This window comes from Triturus cristatus, chromosome 2_2, assembly GCF_964204655.1.
Source record: "Triturus cristatus chromosome 2_2, aTriCri1.1, whole genome shotgun sequence".
Classification (NCBI taxonomy): domain Eukaryota; kingdom Metazoa; phylum Chordata; class Amphibia; order Caudata; family Salamandridae; genus Triturus; species Triturus cristatus.
In genome coordinates this window covers 1098054821-1098079921 of record NC_140582.1, presented here as the reverse complement: position 1 = coordinate 1098079921, position 25101 = coordinate 1098054821, and the positions used below count along the sequence as shown (strand labels likewise).

General features: G+C 45.4%; 1 gene segment (V, D, J or C); it reads left to right on the top strand.

The window, feature by feature from the left end:
* LOC146863213 (Ig kappa chain V region Mem5-like) overlaps positions 1 to 25101 on the top strand; it is an 899898-nt gene that overhangs the window by 732882 nt on the left and 141915 nt on the right.

The window sequence follows — 25101 nt, the reverse complement described above, 5'->3', positions numbered from 1 at the left end:
TTTGATGTATTGTTACTTCATGGAAAGTTACCTACAGGGTGGTGCTTAACTGGAGGAGGCGGTCAAGTGATGTAATTGGGGCCCTGAATTTCGACTTTTGTATTGGGGTTAGGGACAGAGCCCTGGGGACTTCTGCCTTACTTGGAGAAGGGAGAGCATCTTAGAAAGAAGTCACAAGGTAATCCCCTGTAATAGCGACAAAACCCATGTTGGCTAAGAAGGCTTAAGATCTTGAATTACAGACATCTGAAAATACAAAGACAAGCATCATCGTGATATTTTATGAAACTTTATGTATTTACTTTTAAACGTGTGCAGAGGATTTGTATATATTCTTAGCAAGTCTTCACTTGATGAAACCTTTCTGGGAGCTTGCCTGGGGAATGCTAAGTAGCGATGTCACAATAGAAATAGTGCAGGGACAGATAATGCTTTTGCTTATTACCCACAAATGAAAAAAGGCTCTAAATGTGGTTCCTATAATCATTTGTGTCCTGATCTTGGAATTGGTTATTCTGTGCATATTGCACCGCTTAAATCTTCTTCGTAGGTTTGGTTTTGTATTAGTGCCCATGTACCTCTACACCCTCATTTTGAGGTGTTTATATGTCCAATTGTTCTTGGCTTTGTAATAAATATGCACAATTTGGATTAGGAGTCTGTGTTCCTTTGGGCCATGGGCAATGGTAAAGTATAATTGGCTAATTATTTATTCCTCTCCTCCACACTTGCAAAGCAGGCAGCAAGACCATCGGCCAGAGATTTCTGAGTAAATCACGAACGTGGAACCCAGCTCCATCAGTTGGTAGCAGAGTAGGATTGTTGCCTCTTGAAGTGAGGGGAGAATCCAGAGAAATCTAGAATATACTTAGATCCATAGAGTCCCAAAATAGAGCCCAATGACTGACAGCAGAGAACAACGGGTTTTGACGGAGACCTGCAAACATTGATGGTGCAGCGAAGAAAGCGATGAACGGTGGCGTGAGTATGAACAGGAATGTATGTGTTAGATTGCGGTGATCTGATTTTGTGATGTCTTGCGGAGTTGGGATGACAGTTGAGTGAATGTAGTTTATTGGGCCAAACACGTGCGGCCAATGAGGTTTTGTTTTGTTTTGTTTGGATTATCAGGCTCAAGAGTAGCCTAAGATCCCGAAATATATTTGTGGTGTAAGAAACATTGAAGATAGTCTTTTAGACAAATTATTAGCAGAGCGCCCCCCACCTTGTAAGACAGTGAGAACTGACCAGGACAGTGAGCATGAAAAGAACGAAAGTGTCACTGACAGGTCTTAGTGCAAAAATAGTGGGAAGAATGTCAGCGGGGCCAGAAAGAACAGGGATGCCAGCGCTTGGAGGATCTGAGGCTAGTGGAGTTTGTGCTGCTATACGGTTACCGGAAGCTCTTACAGTACAGGTCACCATTGGGCCTGTAGCCTCTCTATATGATCCAAATCATAGGAAAAGCAGTAGCGAGCAACAGACAGGACTAGGAGATAAAATCAGCTCAGGGAGAAATGTTACGATGGATAGGAATGGTCCATTATTGGTGCCCGTGGACGCGCCTGGGAAAATTCACGGAGTCAATTACCTGTTGCCTTCGACTCGCCGTGAGGGGAACGGCTCTGTCAGTGGGAGAACCCTGCTCCTGTACTCTTCCTGAAACGCCGTGAGGGGAACGGCTCTATCGCACTACCCTACCCAGCACTCAGAGGAACCGGCGCAGCGCGTGACGTCACCCAGGCGGGCCGGAACAGCTGAAAAGCCGCCGGGTGCCCCCGCAGCGCGGATCGCGCCTGGGAAAATTCACGGAGTCAATTACCTGTTGCCTTCGACTCGCCGTGAGGGGAACGGCTCTGTCAGCGGGAGAACCCTGCTCCTGTACTCTTCCTGAAACCTGAAACGCCGTGAGGGGAACGGCTCTATCGCACTACCCTACCCAGCACTCCGAGGAACCGGCACAGCGCGTGACGTCACCCGGGCGGGCCGGAACAGCTGAAAAGCCGTCGGGTGCCCCCGCAGCGCGGGACGCGCCTGGGAAAATTCACGGAGTCAATTACCTGTTGCCTTCGACTCGCCGTGAGGGGAACGGCTCTGTCAGCGGAAGAACCCTGCTCCTGTACTCTTCCTGAAACGCCGTGAGGGGAACGGCTCTATCGCACTACCCTACCCAGCACTCCGAGGAACCGGCGCAGCGCGTGATGTCACCCGGGCGGGCCGGAACAGCTGAAAAGCCGCCGGGTGCCCCCGCAGCGCGGATCGCGCCTGGGAAAATTCACGGAGTCAATTACCTGTTGCCTTCAACTCGCCGTGAGGGGAACGGCTCTGTCAGTGGGAGAACCCTGCTCCTGTACTCTTCCTGAAACCTGAAATGCCGTGAGGGGAACGGCTCTATCGCACTACCCTACCCAGCACTCCGAGGAACCGGCACAGCGCGTGACGTCACCCGGGCGGGCCGGAACAGCTGAAAAGCCGTCGGGTGCCCCCGCAGCGCGGGACGCGCCTGGGAAAATTCACGGAGTCAATTACCTGTTGCCTTCGACTCGCCGTGAGGGGAACGGCTCTGTCAGCGGGAGAACCCTGCTCCTGTACTCTTCCTGAAACGCCGTGCGGGGAACGGCTCTATCGCACTACCCTACCCAGCACTCCGAGGAACCGGCGCAGCGCGTGACGTCACCCGGGCGGGCCGGAACAGCTGAAAAGCCGCCGGGTGCCCCCGCAGCGCGGATCGCGCCTGGGAAAATTCACGGAGTCAATTACCTGTTGCCTTCGACTCGCCGTGAGGGGAACGGCTCTGTCAGCGGGAGAACCCTGCTCCTGTACTCTTCCTGAAACCTGAAACGCCGTGAGGGGAACGGCTCTATCGCACTACCCTACCCAGCACTCCGAGGAACCGGCACAGCGCGTGACGTCACCCGGGCGGGCCGGAACAGCTGAAAAGCCGTCGGGTGCCCCCGCAGCGCGGGACGCGCCTGGGAAAATTCACGGAGTCAATTACCTGTTGCCTTCGACTCGCCGTGAGGGGAACGGCTCTGTCAGCGGGAGAACCCTGCTCCTGTACTCTTCCTGAAACGCCGTGAGGGGAACGACTCTATCGCACTACCCTACCCAGCACTCCGAGGAACCGGCGCAGCGCGTGACGTCACCCGGGCGGGCCGGAACAGCTGAAAAGCCGCCAGGTGCCCCCGCAGCACGGGACGTGCCTGGGAAAATTCACGGAGTCAATTACCTGTTGCCTTCGACTCGCCGTGAGGGGAACGGCTCTGTCAGCGGGAGAACCCTGCTCCTGTACTCTTCCTGAAACGCCGTGAGGGGAACGACTCTATCGCACTACCCTACCCAGCACTCCGAGGAACCGGCGCAGCGCGTGACGTCACCCGGGTGGGCCGGAACAGCTGAAAAGCCGCCGGGTGCCCCCGCAGCGCGGGACGCGCCTGGGAAAATTCACGGAGTCAATTACCTGTTGCCTTCGACTCGCCGTGAGGGGAACGGCTCTGTCAGCGGGAGAACCCTGCTCCTGTACTCTTCCTGAAACGCCGTGAGGGGAACGGCTCTATCGCACTACCCTACCCAGCACTCCGAGGAACCGGCGCAGCGCGTGACGTCACCCGGGCGGGCCGGAACAGCTTAAAAGCCGCCGGGTGCCCCCACAACGCGGGACGCGCGCGGGCAGCGCCCGGGCAAAGCCCGGGCCCAGGGCGGGCCCGTCCTTGCCCGTTATAGCCCGGAGTAGGCTGGGCTGGGCCACGTTATATGGCTGGAGCTTCTCAAAAGAGTGATCAGTGAAGAGACTTAACAATTACCAAAGGTACTGTTGTTATTCGTGTTGGATTGTCTGCCCCATACTTTGTTCATTTGTGCACTCTGAAAGCCCCGTTGTCTGAAATATCCCCCTCATTTATCTGAAAATGAACAAAGTCAAGGGTACTCTGGGTAACAGGGTGGTGGGTACCTTGGATGCTTTTTTATCCAGGGCCAACTCTGTATTGACCCAAGAGATCCTGGATACTGAACGTAGACTTTCCTTAGAACCCCTCAGTTCTACGAATAGGTTAGCAGCTACACCGGAATTCCTCTCACTACCAGAACTAGGTGTTACTGAGGGCTCCTCGATTAATATATCGCTGTCTCAGCCTATTGAGAAGACGGATATTCCTGTGGTTGAGGAAGTAACGGTTGTGGACAAAGGGATGATTACCAGGGGGAAACAGGGCAAAAATAAAACAATTAAGGCTCCAAACCCCAGAAAGAAGGGAAAAAGGGAACATAAGCCAGTGGGTGTACAAGAAAATTAGGGTGAGATAACAGTTAACGCCCAAACCCCAGACATTACTGACATTGTTAATATTACCGGGGCGAGACAGGTAACTAAGAAAGTCATTGAGGGTAGCCAGGTATACGAGGGCAACTCAGAAACTCTTGAAATGTTACTAAAAAAGCTTCTGGATCCGATCTTAAAAAAGCTCATAAGTATAGAGGATAGACTAGCAATTATAGAAAGGAACAGTGGGGGGAAACCTGACAGCAGACCAGTCATTACACAAAACACCATAGCAGAGGCGTCTTCAAGTGGCAATTCCAAGGCACATAAGGTTGACTCAGTAACGAGAAGAGAGGTCCCGGCCAACATAGCCATCCAGCCTCCTCCACTGACTGAATCTAGACCTACTAAGGGGCCACAGGAATCTAAAAAACATAATAGTACCATTGACAATCCTATGATCAATCAGGAATGGACATCCTCCGAATATCATTTGCAGGAATCCCACTCGATTGATCTTCCTTGGGAGTCCGCACCTTATATTGTAATCCTGAGTAATGTCCCCCAACTGAAGGAAGGGGTCACAGAAGATTTTGATCAACTTAAAAATAAACTGAATCAATGGTTTACCAACAATTTATATAGGGGACAGGATGTTAATAGATTCATAATTATGGCCCGTAGAATTAAATGGATCGGCAAAAGGACTAAATCACATAATGGTGATTGTATCGTTGTGAATTTTGATAATCCACACACTGCCAAAAAAATTCTACAGGAGTTTCAAATGGGTTACCCGGGTTCCGGTTCTAACATAGTGATTTTGTCCCTTAGATACTTCTACCCTCAGGAACCCTGGCCACATAGAGTTGATAATAATAGCAAAGATCACACATACTTAAGGGACATCACGAGACAGAATTCCTTTTGTTGATCAAATATTCGTCCTCAACCCTTGAGGAATAGGGTTAATCCTCCTTTTTCTCAAGGATTAGAGTTAATGAACAGATTTCAGCCACTGTCAGATATCGAAGAGTGTGACTGACTAACCCCTCAGGCCTCAGGTGATATAGACTCCCAAATCCCTATACAGGTTCAAAGTAAAGATAATGTAACAGATAAACTTCTGACCCCTAGAAATAACATCTTATCCTGGAACATTGCCGGGTTGGCCAGGAAAAGTAGTGATCCGCGCTGGATTGCGTTTGTTACCCAGTATAGGATTATAAATCTACAGGAAACATGGGACATGGATAATAACCATTACTTAGATGGTTATCAGGCCTTCTTTGTTCCGGCCTCTCCTTCGGCCAGTGGCAGGCCTAAGGGAGGCCTTGTAACATATGTCTCATTAGACATTAAATGCGACGTGCGCCTGATTACCCATTCCCACCCCGGAATTTTAGCAATCACACTAAGGAAGGGACATGTAGAATGGGGGATAATAAACTTTTATAACTCCCCATCTACAATGGAAGAAGGAGGAAATATCAAGTCCCTGGCTATATTTATAAAAAAATATATGGCCAATATCCTGCACAGTTTGATTATTACAGGGGATTTTAATATCCAACACAACAAGTAGAGTCTGCGGGTCTAAACCAAACACTCAAAAGATAAGAAGCGACAAGTCAGCACATTCAAAAATGAAAGAAGTCCTCATAAAGAGGGCCAAGTCCCATCACCCACCGAAGTGGCATGCTTCATCATCTGGGACCTCCCATAACTACACCTGGTGTAGTTATAGAGCTACTACTCCTTCGATTACTGTAACAAGGAGGAGCTCAGGGATGTTTTGATTCCTGTAGTTGGGAGGGTGAATTATCTCAGACTAAAAAAGCTGTCATAAGTGTGGTGAATCTAGATGCAGTGTGTAGAATCGAAAAGTGGTTTAAAATTGATCATCATTGGAAAATAAATTTTATTCTGTGTCCAATGACACCAAACTAAAAACAGCAGAAATTGTGAGGGAAACGCGTCCACAAACGTTATAGGGCCGCGCCCTCATGGGTCAACATGTTTCAGCCAACCTGTGTCTACCCAATGACTGTGGCTTTCGTCAGGACCAAAAGGTAACACTACTGCAAAAAATGTGAGTGAGTGATGAGTGAGATAAAAGGAACAATACAACCTACCAAAGTACCTACTTATCTGTGGATATGTGGCACCGTAGTGATGTAACTTAATCACCCGCAAAAAGTCGGTACAACCAGGAAGAAGGTCCGGGGTAACGACGGACAGAGCGTTGCCTCACGCCCTGAGTTGTAACCAGGAGTGTAGGTGCATCCCCGACTTTTTGCGGGTGATTAAGTTACATCACTACGGCCCTATAACGTTTGTGGACGCGTTTCCCTCACAATTTCTGCTGTTTTTAGTTTGGTGTCATTGGACACAGAATAAAATTTATTTTCCAATGATGATCAATTTTAAACCACTTTTCGATTCTACACACTGCATCTAGATTCACCACACTTATGACAGCTTTTTCAGTCTGAGATAATTCACCCTCCCAACTACAGGAATCAAAACATCCCTGAGCTCCTCCTTGTTACAGTAATCGAAGGAGTAGTAGCTCTATAACTACACCAGGTGTAGTTATGGGAGGTCCCAGATGATGAAGCATGCCACTTCGGTGGGTGATGGGACTTGGCCCTCTTTATGAGGACTTCTTTCATTTTTGAATGTGCTGACTTGTCGCTTCTTTTCTTTTGAGTGTTTGGTTTAGACCCGCAGACTCTACTTGTTGTGTTGATTCAAGTGATTTGGGGATTTGTCTGCGCAGGTCTTTAAAAATTCCCTCAGACCCTATGACCAGTTGCTTTGTATTGTGATTTTAATATCCACCCATGCGGTAATCCCTCTACTACCTGTTTAGCAAATTTAGGCTGCCCGCTAATACCTGGTCTACATTATGAGCACACTTCACATGGTGAGGAACTAAATGATTTGCTGTGTGAACTTGATATGGGGTCAGTTATGTCTTATATGAGCCCGTCCACACTGTATACCATCCCAACCTTTATAGGCAAAGGGAATGGTACTTTTATTGATTATATTTTGATTTCATCTTCTTTAATTCCCCACTTAGGGGATTTTTTCATTTTAACTAATGAATTTAGCTATCATAATCCGCTGTCGGTTTACCTTGGAGGTATACTGTCAGATCCTATATGTTTTAAACCAGTCACAGGAGCCTTAAGACCTACTGATGGGAAAAGGAGGTTAAAGTGGACTCAAATATCGCCCAGTGTTTTCAATGAAAAAGTAAAGACCCATTGCCTGGGAGAAATAGACACATGTACAACCGCAGGAACAATGGCCAGATCCGTTCTAGATGCCTTTGTTAACCTATCTACAAAAATATCTGAACTATTGTTAACAAGTTCAGGACAAAATGTTAACCATGGCCCTAAATGGTTCGATAAAAACTGTTCTAAGGCTGCCAAACTATTAAGAGAAGCACTTGCAAAAAAACCTAGAGACTCAGTGGCAGTACGCACTTTGAGAAGGTCGTATAGGGATACTTTAGCACTCCGTAAATCCTTATTAAAAGAAGAGGCTTGGGAAGAACTAGTAGACAGTAGCACTCTAAAAGATAGTACTAGGTTCTGGAAGACTGTAAACGGTCCCTTATTCCACCAAGCGGGAGGTGATGGTCTGGTGGCCCACATTAGCGAAAGTGACTGGGTCAATCACTTCAAAGCAATGTTTGATTGCCCGACTGACCTTAATGATAGTAGAATGAGTTGTAGAGCCGCTTCCACCATAACATTTACTGAACTGGAGATTTTGGATGGAATAAAGGGTCTGACAAGTAACAAAGCCCCGGGGCCTGACGGGATCCCTCCAGATTTATATAAATCAGATCCCCATTTCTGGGCAGCTATTCTTTGCCCGGTATTTAATGCGGCAGCCTCAGATGGCTGTTTAAATAGCTGGGCATTGTCTACTATAGTGCCGGTTTTTAAAAAAGGGGACAGAAACGACACGAGTTGTTACAGACCAATATCACTCATAGACTCGGTCGTGAAGGTAATGGGGCGTGCTATTCTAACTAGGCTGAAGGATTGGGCGGTTGAAAATAAGATTTTAACAGATTGTCAGTATGGTTTCCACGCAGGACGCTCGACCACTACACAGTGTCTTAACCTGTATCTACTACTCAATAAATATACTGTGGTAAATCCTGGTTCGATTCATCTCGCCTTCATGAACCTCTCATCAGCTTTCGATTGTGTCAACAGATCGAAGCTTTGGTTGGCCATGGAGGCGAGAGGGGTAGATGTGGGGTTGATTAATTTTCTACGGGATTTGCATTCTTCAACACGAGCAAATGTTAGGTACGGTAAAGATTTAAAGGTTACAACTGACTTTTCTATCAAGAAAGGCGTCAGGCAAGGATGTATCATGGCCCCGTTTTTATTTAATTTTTACATTAATGATCTTGAGAGGACCCTGGTAGAGACTGGTGCAGATTTTCCGCGTATAGCGGGAAGGGGTATTCCTGTCCTGCTGTACGCGGATGATGCTGTACTTTTATCTAGAACAGAAATTGGGCTCCAGACCCTGTTAAATTCTTTCCATGGGTTTATGTCCAAGCTAGACTTGAAGATAAACAGTACAAAGTCATATACCATGAGTTTGGGCAAACGACCAAGGAAGACCTTTATTTTTAAAACAGGGGGAGATCTAATTCCCAGCACCAAGGTGTTCTCTTATTTGGGAGTCCTATTCGATGATAAATTAAAGTGGGATGCCGTTATACACAAAAAAAGGGGGGAGATGGCGCGGGCAAATGCAGCAATCTTCAACTTAGCTTCCAAAATAGGGAAGAAACCAACAGGGGCTATGCTCCAGGTATATAGAGCTAAGAGCATTGCCATAGCAACCTATGGTAGCGAGCTGTGGGGACGTGCTGTGATAAATCCTATACAGGTCGAGGAAAATAAGTTCCTAAAAAGACTTCTATGTGTCCCTTTAAGTACTCCAAACTTGGTGGTCCATGAAGAACTGGGAGTACCTTACATAGCCGACCAGATAGCAATGAGCCCCATGACTTTTTGGCTACAATGCTGGCTCAACTAAGACATACCCTTGACCCAGGAAATACTCAGGGATTGTCTGGCTCTGGAGAACAAGGCACGGATCCCGTGGTTCTCTTATATCAAAAAGGGATTCGAATTAATAGGAAGGGGCTCCTTGTTCTCTAAGCCTGAAGAGATCATTAAAAAGGAAATTCAACTGGTTAAATCCCTCTTTTTGAATTATAGGACACAGGAAAGGGAAGGGATTGAGCTTACTAAACCCAGTGTCCGGTCACATATTGCTTTAATAACCACCCATACTGCTGAACCTTACCTAATGTCTACTCTTACAACCCATGACAATTTTTTATTAACCAGGTTTAGATGCAACACATTCCATCTTTTACTGGCTAGACCCAAAACGGGTCATTTGGGACAGATGTTACCGGTATGTGGTTGTGATGAACAGTCTCCACAAAATTTAGTACATTTTATGTTTTTCTGCAACTTCTACTCTGTCCCAAGGAAAACCTACCTGACACCAATTTTAAAGAAAATGAATTTTACCCAAGTTAAACCTGCTCTAATGTTTTTACAATTATTGCATATGGACTGTATATATTTTATTGTCCGTTTTTTAAAATCTACAATGAAATCAAGAGCGGATATGGATTGTTAAATTGTCAATGGAACTTTACTTCTTTTAAATTGGGTTGTGATTTTTAATTTTGTATGTATGTGACTTTTTATGAATTTATACACTAAATTCGAAATAAAGTATCTTTTGACTTGATTTGACTTGGTGCCCGTGGAAGCTAGTACACCATTGCCAGCAACTGCAGACCCTTCAAGGGCATGCGTTGCATCTAATACGATACATTCAGGTACCTTGGCTAATTCCCAGTCAGATTTGAGAATGTGGGAAGCTCCAGTTAGAGGACCTATGGGAAGGATACCAGAGGTGGGAATGAGTCATGGAGCTTCTGAAGTTCAGCATGTCTCACAGGATACAGGGTTAGAAGATCGACGGAGGAATCAGAGTTGTGAAAGAGAAGGACAGACTAGTGTGCTGAGTCAGGGAATGTTTAAGGCTGCAATGAAAGCAACATTTTGAGATGTAGTGAAAATGAAAGCAGAAGTGGGTGAAATAATTGATGGGAACTTACCTTTAGAAAGGATAGAACTGTATAAACAGGATGAGTTGTTGTTCGGAGCGAAGGATATCACTCCCAAGGTAAGGGGGGCACATGAGAAGTTGACTGAACTGGCTCAGAGATTCAATGTGGACTTGACCAAAACTAAAATGTTGCAGGGAAATCATAGTTTAAATTACAGTGATCAGGAATTAAATGAGAAAAGGATAATGGGTTTGAAAACACATATCCGAGTGTTGGTCATGGGAATATGCGAATGGAGCATGCATGACAAGTGGGAATAAAGGTGGTCTAAAAAACAGAGTGTCAAGAAAGGGATAGGAGATATGCAACCTCCCAGAGGGGCGACCGCATGACTGGAGGTTTGCCCATTGCGAGAAGTACCGAGCGGGGGTATGTGCATGTGCCTTGGAGTAAGGGTGATTTAGCAGCATTTGCAAATGATTTTCCTCGGCTGAGAGAGAAACCTGCTGAATGTTACAAACAGGTTGACCTCCTTGTAAAAAGTGTAGTGGATTGATTTGAATACTTTGTTTAATATTGTGGTCCCAAGTTATTTATGGACTGTGTAAAATTACTGTTGTTTGGCCATCCACAGAACCAGAAAGGGATCCTGTAACGCATGGCCTTTCCCGTGAGGTTATGAAAAACATTGAGCAGGTAATCACATGCTGGCAGACTAAGGTTGCCCCACAGGACATTGATTGGCTTAAGATAGATCAAACCACCCAAGAGTCTAAGGAGTCAGTGCATGCCTAATATGAGAGGCTTCTGCAAGCCTTCAAGAAGTACAGTGGGCTGAATACTGTGGACACCAAGGATATGGGACAGTTTGTTTCCAAGTTTGTGCTGGTACTGTGGCCAGAGAATAGCTTCATGATTCAACAGCATTTGACCTGTTGGAAAAATAAGTCTGTGTACGAAGTTTTGCGTTATGCTAGGTACTGTAGTGATGAAGTGACGTCTAAGGATAGGAAGATGAAAGACAAACTAATGTTGATACATTTAAGAAATACGGATGAAGCAGAGCAGACACAAATGAATGGAGAAACTTTGGGTCGGAGACAGGGAAATGGATTTGGGCACCTTAAGGAGGACCACTGCCTGTCATTATTGTCCCAAGATTGGGCATTTGAAGCGCGAGTGTTGATCAAATCCAGCAAATCAGATACAAGATGAGGAGATAGTACAAGTGTCTGATGTTATGAATACAGTGACGAGACCTAGATCTATGAATGGGGTGGTTTCAGTCAGCAGGTTCAGGTACCTCAACCTCTGAGCACATCACAGGGCAATCGTGTATATTAACAGAAGCCTTTCAGGCAGATGTATGAGGATTTTGATCCGGACCTGTCACAATGACGGTGCCTGAGGGGGGAGGACTGCGCTCTTGGAGCAGTCCTGGAGGTAAACCAAAGTGGACGTTTGTGGAGGCAGATGTTGACGGTCATCCCATTACTTTGTTGGTTGTTACTGGTGCTACCCCTTCTACTGTGAGATCAACAACGGCCCCAAACCTACCCCTCTCGAGACAATCGATCCAAGTTGTAGGAGTTGCCAATAAAAGAATGACAAACCCTTTGACAGATGAGTTACCTGTAAGAATAGGAACATTCCAGTATCATCACCAGTTTGACGTGTGCAATACGTGTCCAGTCTGTTTGTTAGGAAGGGATAATTTGTGTAATTTAAATTGGACCATCTATTGCACACCCAAGAGTATTGATTTACAAACTAATGATGATGATATTGAATTCAAACTGGCAAGTCAACATTTCTGTGGATAAATGATTCCTGTGTTAACAGTCGAGGAACTGCTATATGACTTAAGAGAAGCTTTCTCTCCTGTGGTGTGGGACTTTACAGGTGAGGAGATAGGACTGATTCGAGGAATTGAGCCAGTTTGAATACAAATCAAACCCAATGTTGAATTTCTGAGAACTCCGCAGTACAACCTGACCCCGGAAATGGTGGCAGGAATAACACCTGTAATTGAGTCCATGATCACACATGGCATTTTAGAGGAAGTCCCTGCAATTCACCTATTGTGGGTTTGCAAAAGTCTAATGGCAAGTATAGGATTGTCCAGGACCTGCGAAAGGTCAATGAGATTGTGATTCCATGTTTTCCAGTGGTACCGAATCCAGCTGTGATCCTATTCCAAATACCTTGTGAAGCAGAATGGTTTGCTGTCATCGATTTGTGCCAAGCATTTTATCGATGCCCTTACATGAAGAAAGCCACTTTTTGTTCGCTTTCCGGCTGGGGAATCATGTGTTAACATGGTGTCGATTTCGACATGGGTATCCTGAAAGTCCATCTATCTTTAATCAGATCTTAAAAAAGAATGTTGAGCCTTGTGTTGCCAATGAGTTCAGTACCTGTCCAATATATCAACGATCTCCAGATTGCTTTGGACACTGATGACGCTTGTAGGATCGATACTGTTGCTCTGTTAAATCACCTGTTAGAAAAGGGGCACAAGGTGTCCCCCAAAAAGCTCCAGTACTGTTTATCTGAAGTCCAATACCTGGGTCGTTGTATAGAGAAAGGTAAGAGAAAGATCGTTTTGAGGCGATTATGCAAATTAATCTGCCTACAACTCAAAAGGAAGTTTGGATGTTCCTGGAAATGATCAGCTATTGTCGACAGTGGATTCCCAACTTTTCACTTAAGGCAAAGGCTTTACTGAGACTTGCATGTAAGGATGTGAGTGATCTGGTACCATGGGATAACGACTGCTTGGTCATCCTCCTAGAGCTGAGAGAAAGCCTGTGTCAGGCTCCGGCTCTGGAAATGCATGAATACAACAAAGCGTTTACGCTCTTTTGTTGCGAGCAGGATGGTTGTGCCCTAGCTGTCCTCATCCAGACACATGGGGGTGTCCTTAGACCAGTGGCATATTTCTCAGCTGTATTAGATCCTGTGACTTCTGCATTTCCCGGATGTCTCAGATCCGTTGCTGCAACTGGTGTCAGCATTGAAAGATGTGAAAGTATTGTGATGTAGTCATCCTCTTACTGTTTATGTTCCACATTTAATTGATCCTCTGATGACGAGAACCAAGACGCAGCATTTGACTAACAATAGGCTCACCTGATATGAGCAAGTCATATTGGCTTCTGAGAACGTCACCTTGAAGAGATGCTCTATGTTAAATCCTGCTACTTTGATGCCTATTCTGAACCTTGAACGGGAAAATTGTGGGGACCATGACTGTCTGGATGTGACTGAACTTTGTAGCAAACCGAGACCTGACATTGTTGATGAACCATTACCTGAGTCAGAGTAAGTTCTTTTTGTCGATGGTTCATGCTTAAGAGACAATGAGGGTCATCTAAGAGCAGCGTTTTCTGTATGTACTACTTTTGGAGTTGTGGAAGCTGCTTGTCTACAGGGTGTATACTCTACACAGGTAGCAGAAATCCTTGCTTTGACCCATGCATATATTGTTTCTGATCAAATCCGAGTCACCATCTATACTGATAGTCAATATCGATTTGGTATCGTTCATGACTTCGGACAGCTATGGGCACGGAGAGGGCTCTTGACGTCATCAGGATCTCCTTTCAGAAATGGGGACTATGTGAGACAACTGTTGGAAGCTTTGCAGGGGTCGAAGGAAATGGCAGTGGTGAAATGTGCTGCTCATGGGAAAGGGGAAGGCTTTGTCTCCAAGGCTAACTGCTATGCTGATGAAGTTGCACGCTTTTGCACTGTACATGCTTGCATTTTTAAAGACCGAGCTTAGCATGATGTTATCCATAGCAGACACTTGGGATGAGGTCAAGTGTCTGCAGGGAGAAGAGTCAGAACAAGAAGAAGCTGGGTGGATTAAGGCAGGTTGTGAGAAACGTGATGATGGCATTTGGGTTTCAACCGATGGTAGGGCAGTATTACCAGATTGCTTGTTGAGTCCTATGGTGAGGCAGATTCAAGGAGCAGTTTACCTTGGGAGAGATGCTATGGTGTGGGTTGTTACATGTCAACAAATAAATGCTATGAAGAAGAAAACTGTGGTTGATTTGAGTCACATTGGGAGGTCCAGAAGTCCTTTTAATAGGATCCAGTTAGATTTAATTGAGATGCCCAGTGCAATGGACTGAGGTACATTTTGGTGGTGGTGTGTGTCTTTTCACGCTGGGTGGAGACATATACAACTAGGAGATGCGATAGTCTGACAGTAGCCAAGTTACTGCTTAGAGAGCTGATACCGCGATTCAGATTCCCAACTTAATTGGAATCAGATAAAGGAACACGTTTACAGAGTGAGATCATTAAACTATTGTGTGCTGCCTTACAAGTTGACCAGAGACTGCATTGTAGCTATAGGCCGGAGGCGTTTGGAACTGTGGAGCAGGTAAACAGGACGCTCTAGATGAGAATCGCAAAAGTGTGCTCTTCGAAGTCTTTGAATTGGCCTGATGCTCTGCCCTTGGTGCTGATGAGTTTGCTTAGCACTCCAGATAGGAAAACAGAACTCTTGCCTCATGATATATTGATGTGGAGGGGAATGCGCTTGCCTGCGGTGGGCGCTACAGCATTGATAAACATCCCGACGATTTGATCCTTGATTATTGCAGAGGATTGGCTGATGTGGTTCGTTCTGCGTCTCACTAGGTTGAAGCCACAACTGCACCGACCTCGAAGGACCTCTTGCATGACCTATGCCCGGGGGATTGGGGATTGGTTTGCTAGCGCATGAGGAAGAACTGTCTTGATGCACGGTGGAAAAGTCCGTATCAGGGGATTTTGGTGACAAATACTGCTGTGAAGTATGGAGGCTTGCCGAATTGGATTCACGCCTCCCATACCCACAAGGTTTCAGAACCCTCGGAAGAAACAGCTCCTCTCCCTGACGTAAATCCAGCTGTGGTCACAAAGCCATTGGAGATGACAAGTCAATCTGTGGATGTTCCCGATGAAGCTGGTTACCCACCAGGTCGAGCTGAGGCGGGGCAAGCTGCACATGGCCCAGGTATGGACTCTAAGGGAGATGGTAATGTTGCAAGAGGTATAGACTCAGACTCAGCTGAAGAGACTAGTGTGGGACACGGTCGAGTGCTGAAAGAGAATCTTGGCCGGTGAGTCAAGGAAGACTGAACTTGAGACTTTTATCTGAAAGAGATCTTACTCCAATATCTGAGATGTTTGAATCAGAGCAAAGTGAGACAGAGCAAAATCAGGGAAGTTCAAGGAGTGCAAGAGTACCGTGCCAGAGGTACACTGCCCCGGAGTGGACGCATCTGATCACAAATGTACAGAGCAGAGATGTCTGGGAGACTGAGATCCCGACGAGTGAGGCGCGGAACATCAGCGCTGATAATTGAAATTGAACTGTTGGTTCCAGGAGTAGAAGCTCATGGAGTTCTGACACTAACTGTACCAGACCCTCCAAGGCTGAGTGGCTTACGGAATATGATTCGTTCATTTCCAACTTTTGGGCTTCAACCTTCAGATCAGAAGATGGTAGCATTTCGTATGGAAATTTTGCAGCGTGTTTTTGAAGAACTTGGCTCCAACCTCATACATGATGTAAATTGGACTGTAAATAAAAAGTTGTTGCTCTAAGAAGATAAACTAGGCCCGAGTGGAAGCAGAATAAACCTAGGGACCTCTAAGTAGAAGAAGAAAGAGGGCTAGGGAAGTCTTTGGACTGTGTAGATAATTGTGTGATGAACTGAGTACAATTGAATTTCAGGACTCCAGGCCATCGCGTATGAGCCTATGCGCAACAAGTGAGAGGCAAGGAAAAGACTTTGGTTGATTCTCTTGCAAGTCGCTACCTGAACTTGATTCAACATGGAGTCTGGAAATTTGAACCGTAGAAAGAAGTGTGGAATAGGCACCCTCATAGTATGAGTAATCATAGTTATAGCTGTAGTCATTATTATAGCCGTTGTTGAGCCGCATGAGGTTGAGGGGGTGGGAGTAAGGGGGACATCCACACCTTCTACGTCAAGCACAAAGGAGGGTACATTAGTATCTGATAGAGCTATGATAGAGGAAACAAGTGGCTTATTGAATGTAGATTTGTCTAAAGGTGATTACACATTGAATGCATATGCAAAGCCGCTGTATGAATATGTAGACACGATGGATGTGAGAGATTGTTATGTGTGTATGCAGTTACCAGCATCAGTAGAGGAGGGAATTAGGAATCACCACCTACCTCTGACATTTGGTATCACTTGTAGTATATTGCTGAGCATGTTTTATGGCAAGGGACATTGTGAGTATTACTTTTCAAATTATGATGTTGTGCTTTCAGAGGTTTCAGCTTACTAGCACTTGAATAAGTATGATTATTACAAATAGGAAGAGAGAATGGCAAAATATTTTGCACCCACTGTTACGTTAGATACAGCTGATGCGCACAGGCACAGCTTAACCTGTATGTTAACTGATATAGAAAAGAAGTTTGTAGATCAGATAGAAGCTAGACACAAGCAATCATTATTTAGGCCTAACAGTAGAGATGTAAACATTGAGTGGACTAAGGACTAAGTTAGACCATAGGGCAAAGGGAAGCTGTGGTCCAATAGCTTAGGATTTAAAACAACGGGGGAAACTTTGGGGCATATGTATGAGGAAGTGGCGGAGTGAGGCCTTAGCCGTCATGGCTTAACGCCTTACTCTGCCACTTCAGAAATGCAAAGCTGCATCATATTTACAAGGCTATAGTGCAGCCTTGCATTTCCTCCTGCGCTGGTGCTACACTTAGCAGTGTAGCGCCAACGCAGGCACCCTTGCACAATAGTGCAAGGGTGTTTGTGTGCAGGGGAGGATTGTTTATGTGTAGGAAGGTGTCCCTTTCTGCACATAAATAATCCTAAAATGCCATTTTGTAATTTTATTTGTGCTGCTTCATGCAGCGCACATGAAAGTCATAAAATTGCATTTTTATTTTAAAGATTGTTTACATACAGGAAGGAGGACATTCCTGTACATAAACAATCCATGGCAGTTTGCTTTTTCCATGTGTGCTGCACAAGGCAGGGACGTTGTGGTGGCGATAGGGGCTTGTACACATGCCCTTTTGTATCAGAAAGACACAGACATATTATGATAAGATATTTAGGGGACAGCGTGAATGTGATCACATCTTTCTAATTGAGGAGTCTGTAAAGAATTAATTGCAGGACACGCTACAGGTGGTGGCGAATGTGTATTTCGAATGTGGAAAGAGTGCATTTAGTGCTTGCCACAAAATTGGTATGGTATATGTTAGGTAGCTGTTGTATTTTCCAAGTTTTATCATATGGAGGATTTGTGGTCATTAGAAGGAAAACAGTCTAATCGAGAGAAACTTGGCACAAGTGCAGGAGAGATTGTGGGAGATGTGTTTGGAGCAATGATACCTAGTCTGGGAGTGGTTTTGAATGATGTGGAGATTAGAGAGTTGTCAACCATAGTGGATAAGTTGTCAGTGAAAACAGATTAGTCTTTATTGCTTGTGGATGGTCTCAGTAAGAGCTATGGTGATGCAAAATCATCTTGCTTTAGATGTATTGTTAGCAAAAGAAGGCGGAGTCTGTAAGATGTTGAGGGTTCAACAATGATGTACTTATATCCCAGATCATGGTAAGGGTCTGAGGAAATACATAAGTAACATCACTGAGATACATGATGAGATGCACGACATGGTGACAGAAGGGATTTGGGATAAAATTGGTCGAGGATTTGGAAAGGTTAGGAGTTAGTTTGCCAGTCTTGGGAAGGGATTTCTTGGTTAGATCTTGAAGCCCATCATCATAATTGTGATCTGTGTCATCATTTTATTAGGTGCCATCAGAGCTTATAAGTGGCATCGAGCAAGACAGGCTGAGAGTTCTCTTAAACGGCAGGAAAAGAGAATGGAAAGACTGCAGGACAGTCACTATGAGAATCTCAAGAATTTGGCAAGGTTCAGACAAGGAAGACTGGCTACGACATCTTTTAAGGTCTGTCTTTTCTGCAGGGAGATTTCCTTATGGGGAAAGGATGATGATTGGGATGACACTAATCATCAGAGGGGGGGCTGATAGAGCACAACGTTGCTCTTCTATTTGTAAAGGGGCATTATCAGCAAGGTTAGCCCGCATCCGCATATAATCTGTTGTACTAACATTAGGGCACTAGAACGTAAATTGAAATAACGCGTAAATGCAGTGCTAGATATTTTCTTCATGTAATCAAAGAATTAACGTAGTATATCTGTGAAGAGTATTCATGACTAATGAACTTCTCATATAAAGGCTCATATAATGTGTGTATATTATATTTTCAACCAATGCATTATGTGTGCCACTGCAATAAGGTCTGATATGTGACCCACTCCAAGGTCTTCGTGAATTGTAAAATGATACAGAATGTGGTGGGCAGGTTAATTCGATGGGTCCTCTTCGGGCATCCCATCTCACCTCATTTGAAGCGCAGCTTCATTGACTGCTTGTTGCCAGGATGGTTGAGTTCAAAGCCCTGACATTGGCATTCAGAGCCATTAAGGGCAAAGGTCTGCGATACCTCAGAAATAGGCTTAGGAAGTACCATCAGGAGAGAGCCGTGAGATCTAATCACCTGCGAGTTTTGCGCACTCCGGATTTGCCAAGCTTTGTCAAGGTGGCAGGTCTTTCTCGGTACTGACAGCCAGACTTTGGAACTCCTTGCCTAGCCACCTGCGCATGGCCAAGTCTTAACACTGTTTCAGGAAAGATTTAAAAACCTGGCTCTTAAATCAAGTGTAGATATGAGTAGACAGTTCTGTTCCCCAGTCTCTGCTTTTAAGCACTAGATGCCTCAGTTGAGGTAGCCGCACGCTTTACAAATGACTTGGATTGGTTGATTGATGTGGGTGCAGTGAGAGACTTCACCTGCCTGCAAGGAGATGTCTGGGGGGGTCCATGGGACCCTGTTCCTCCCTCCAGAGGGCTGCCGTCAAGGAGTGCACTGACACTGGGCCACCTTTCAGTGCTCCTTCTGAAAGCTTCTTTGACTCTGCATCTGCTTCCATAATACGCGGTGAGCGAAAAGGCAAATGGATTCCAATGCAAATCAGGGAATGTCCTCTTGGGATAGCACTAGAGCTACATGTGCAGAAGCGCTATCTATTATAGGGGTCACACAAGGGTCTGCAGCCCCTTCTGTAATACAAAAGTCCCACGGGGGGGGGGCAAAAGCAGATGCACATGTCCGTTGCGCTCCTGGGGTACTTTCTGTAATATAGCCACAGATAGCTCTATTTTTAAAACCCTTTCATGCTCATTGAAAACGAAAATGAAAATTAACATTTCTTGAAAACTACTGAGTAATTTTGCACCAAACTAAGCAAAGTCACTTCCTTGATTAAAGTTAGACTTTCATGCATGCTTGGTGCAATGCTCTTCAGTCGTTTTTTGTATGTGTCAGAGAGAGCAAAGGAACTCTATGGGAATTAATATGCAAAATGTCACTTTTTTAGCCACCTGTTCCTCCTTTCTCTGGCTTCCACTTGACTGATCTGCACAAAATTTGCCGAGCTGAAACCAAATCCAAATCCAAATCTAATTACCTTCTTTATAGGATTTTTAGGTCTCGTATAGAGCAGCGCATGCGCTGCCTCTGCGAGGCATCAAGTAATCAGTAGGTTATGTGAAACTCTAGGTAATTTCTCAGGCTGCTTGCCATTGGTTTAACTCTGGCACTGCTCTTCTTATCCGGCTTTTTATTGGCTGTTGTTCCCATACTCACTTTCGGTTATTCCGGAAGCAGCACAGCCCAACTACAGTTTTTATCCGCTTTTGTGTGTTCATCTGTAGTTGGTGAGCACTATATTCTTTTAGGGTCTCCTAGTCTTCCTCTTCCGACTTCACCACAGACTCACTTGCGACCCCCACAGAAGTCGGTAATGAGGAAGGAAGTCCCGTGCTTTGTTCTGCTCTGGGTGCTCGCCTATATTATATAATTAAGCTGTTTGGGATGCCATTCACTTTAAAAGTTTATTTATTTTATTTAGTGTGGATAGAACATTTCCAGGATATTAAGCCTACTGCCCAGGCTCGAACATGGATCCCCAGCTCCGAAGCCTGCAGCTCTGACTGCTGAGCCACGGCTTCTTGCGCTGGGGAGACCTGCTGGAGTCGATAACTGTGGGCTGGGCACCTTCGGTCACGATCCCCATGGAGGCACAGGGGAGATCCAGTGATGCCACTCTACACTGATTGCTGCCAAACTGCGCTGAGATCAGCGGGTCCCCCTAGAGACACCATTGCAGCAGAGCAGCGGTCCCTAGGCAGGCCACTCCGACCACTGTCCCAAGGAGCCCGGGGAAATCACTGAGCACCTCTCATGTTTTTGCCTGTCTGCCTCCCACAGCAGCACAGGTTCGGTGCTTTGGCAGCGGCTTGAGTCGCAATCAGCTATTGGCACCGGGAAGGGGGTCCAGCCCACGATCGAGCCACGTCTGATGCCTAGCGCCACTGCTTGCAGGCCCCAGAGGTCAGGAGATGCCTCATGTTTGCCTTTATTCACTGTGAAGGGAGGCGGCTGCCAGGCACAATCTGCAGCGGTCGCCTTCTCCTGGTCGGGTACACCCGAGGGCTTCACTGAGCTGCTCAAGTCCTCCGCATAGCCTTCAGGATCATGTGGGGGTGTCGATGGGGCTCAGGGTCGCCGGATCATGACAGGATTAAGTGGGGCCCAGATGGAGCTCCGTGTGGGGACCAGAGGCGGCCGCGGCGCGGAGCAGGTCAGGTAAGTTTTCAAGTTTTTTTACTTTATTTTTAACCCCCCGGCCCCCGCGTTCCCACCCCCCTCCCCCCGCGAGTATCGTGAGCCGCGACTTTTGTGCCCTTCTCCGAAGCCTCGCCAAATTCCACGCGCGCTGCTCTCTCTCGTTTCGCTCACAGGCCTGAATACTGGAAAGTTAGCTCACCCTTAAATCATTCCAATGTCTGTTAAATTAGTACAATAGACTTGAATAGCAGCAGCAGTTATTTACAGCCCTGTGAAACTGTGAGACTATGTCAGCAAAACACTATTGAATAATTCTGCATTTTATTCTGTCCACGGGGGACATCATTCTGCCAAGCATTAAAACAAAATAAATGCGAAATGTACGGACGTTATTTTTCACGTAACTGTGAGACGATCTGCACCTCTACGAGTTCTCCCCTACTCTCAGACACACATTTTCCTTGTCCCCACGTCCACTTTCTTTTTTAGCCCGTACCACTCTTGAGTCCCCCGATTTCTTATCTTGCCCTTCTCTGCTTATTTTTTTCCGCTTCTCATACCTCTTCTCCTTGTTCCACTCTTCTCTCCTTTTTGACTTTTTTATCTGTTGTAAATTCCTACTCACTTTCAACTCTCATTCTCTGTTCTGGCTGGCATGTTGTACTATGTTTTCCTATGTTATGTTGTGATGTAAGAGCACGCACTAGAATTAAGACGTATTTGCTAGCGTTTCACCTCAAGCTCCACAGATTCAAATTCTCACTTGTGAATGATTTACTGTGCTCCCCGGAAGAGCAGTACTGGTGTCTGTACTAGAATAATGGTGTGTCACGTGAGCACTGGTCTTGAAGTCCTGGTGCTCCGCCGCAGCCATTCTAAGAGCAGTGTGATGCCTCACTGTGGACACCACAGCTGTGGTAAAGATGTCTCACTGGAACTTCTGGAAAAACAGTACTGGGTCCTCACTGCAACCTACAGAACGATATTTACTGTGACCACTGATAGAACAGTACTGGCACGTCACTGGAAGCACCGGAGTAGTGGCACTGGCATCACTGGGGACACAGTGCGGTTCGCTCATTAAGCCTACTGTAAGAGCAGGAGCGTACAGTACTGGTGTAATGAGCGGCAGAGCAGTACTGGTGCAGTGCCAGATAGTGGTATTCGGGGCTCACTGGAGGAACAGCAGCGCTGCCTCGTTGAGAGCCAGGGCTTTAACTGGGAAGGAAAAACTGTGTGTGTGTGGGGGAGGGGAGGGGTCTCTCAAATGTACCTAGCCTATGTAATTTAGGGCGTGGCTTAAAAAACAAGTAAACTCAAACCCTTAGCATAGTGTGCCCCTGACTGGTATTTTGCTGTTTCTATCATTGCATTCAGATATATAATACCGCAAGTAACATTACAACTACAAGCCAGGACTGTTGGCGTTGTCAATGGTTGTTAGTTGCATAAGATAAAAAATAAACAACTATGGCTTCGTTGTCTAGAATATTGAAAATGCCACAGTTTTGAAATGATGAGACTGAAATAACTATAACCAGTTTCTTTGAAGTTACATCAAAGGCAGTGAAGGGTAGTGTTGATGCAGAGTTACCGTTTTTTTCACCCTGAGGGTGAGGGCAAACATGGACAGCACCCGTTTGGGCATCTGCTTTTTAGGTCTCGGCTAGGCAGCGCACATGCGCTGTCTCTCCGAGACTTCAAGTAATCTGTGTTTCAAGAAGACACACACACGTGATGACAGGAGGTAATCTGAGACGACAAAGGCAAGCAGTCAGAATGGCAAGAGCACCAATCAATGTTTTTGGTTCATATAGAAAAGGATGCTTATGCATAACAGACAAGTGACAAAGGTCTGAGTGTTCGAACAGGATCACAATCAATCAAGGACATCTGAGCTAGCACAAGGGAGTGGAGCAGACCACATTTGTGCATGATAATGATATGAAAACATAATTAGAACATTGAAGTGCCAACCGCAGCACTGGAAACCCTGGTCAAAAATTCATTGCAAAGGCAAGTGGAGCAAGACAGAGAGCTAAGGTGTATTGTATTGTATTGTAATTGCATTTATATAGCGCTTACTACCCCTGACGAGGCGTCGAAGCGCTTGAGACAAGGAGGTTCCAACTACAGTTCAGTTACTCTGCAGCGAGTGGGAAATTGATCTTTTTCACAATTCTCCTCCCTCATTTCCCTTTATTTATTCTTTACGTCTTGTCCATACCCCTCCCTTATTTCACTCAATCCCTCCTCTTCCTCTTCCTTGCTTCCCTTCTACTCTCTCTTCCCCTTTTTTCTTCTTTACTCAATTTTTCTGTACACCTCCCCCTTTCCTATTTTCCATTTTACTCCCACTTCTTCCCCTCCTATCACTGCATACCCCTCATGTTCCTTTTCCTTTCCCCCGCCCTCTTTTCACTGGTATTGCTTTCTTTTCTATATACTTTCTCTTGTTCCCTTCTTTTACACACACCCTCCATCTTCTCCTTTCCCCCTTCTTTCTTTATCTCTGTCCCTTACCTTGTTTCATTGTTCACTTGTTCCATTTCTCTCTGCCCCATGGTTGTCATCTCTCCACGAGCTTGGAAAGGGTACAATTCCTCCTTCCACCAGGTTTTAGAGCCTCCTTAATTGGTGCAGTGGTTACCTACTTTCTAGTTCACACTAATGTTCTCTATTGGCACTTTGTTAGGAAAAGCCTCAAATCCTCAAAAAAGCCAACAGGCAGGAGTCTGCTGCGTCTATGGATCAGCTAAAACAGACCAGTTAGACAAGCTCTTCTATGGCACCCTGCAGGCACTAGAATTCAATTAAAGCGCTAGTGCGTGCTCTCTAAAAAGCTAAGAGGGAACCCATCCTCTTCACTGAATGAAAATGTGGGCGTACCTTCCTAGCAGAATGCTGCTTTCAGTTGGCAGCAATTTGCTATGCCAGAAGGGGTTTTAACTTTTTACTGTCAAAGGGCATAGACTAGGAAGTTTGGGGATTTGGTGGTGGAAAGTCCTGTTAGATAAGCTCTTACAGGAAAAGTTTTTATATCTTCAAGACAAGTCGTAAAGATAACCTGTTCTAACTCTGGTCCTCACAGGCTACATTATCAGTGTGAGGGCCTAGAAATAACTTTGTGTATAGTGTGCAATATCTATCTATCTATCCTCCTAGTCATTCTGCCACTCAGTCCCTCTCCTCAACTCTCGATTTCACTCTCCATCTCTTTCTATCCCTTTTCCCTCTGTCCTCCTTCCTCATTTTTAGTCTCATCCTACTTTCGCCCACTCACTCCTCTCAATTTTATTGCCTTCTATTATTTCCCTTTCATACTCCTCATCACTTATTTTCTTTCACTTCTTTGTTTTACATTTCTACCTTCTTACCCATATTTTCATTAGCTCGTCCACACTTTCATTACTATTCCATTTCCCTTCCCACTTTTCTCTCTTACTCTCCCCTTGCCTTATTTCACTTTTCAGTTCCCAACTCCCTCTTGCAATATGTTAGCTTCTAGTTTAGGAATCGGCTCAAAATCCTGTGTTTTTGGGTAAATCACTTAATCGCCCCCCTGCCTATGAACAATGAATATCATCTTATCGTGTAATATAAGTAACAGTTGTGTAAAGTGCTCAAATACATTTGGGCCGAGTTCATGCTATATAAAAACTGCTGAAAAATCCACAAAGAGATTAAAACAAAGCCTTAACAAGACACCTTGGTGCCCATTTCCTGGCTGATTTGCACAAAGTTAAATTAGAAAACATGGATAAATTGCGGCTTTTCAGCTTAAATTGTGTGATCTTAGACAAATATTTTATTTCACTGAAACTATTTTTTTCTTCATTAACACTTATGAAAGCACTTTCAGATATTTGAGTTCAGAATGCCAGTTGTAAACAAGCATTTGCAATGCAATAGGTCTTGCATTTTAGAAACTTTGACCTATTGGTATTGTAAATGACAATGCCTTTTATTA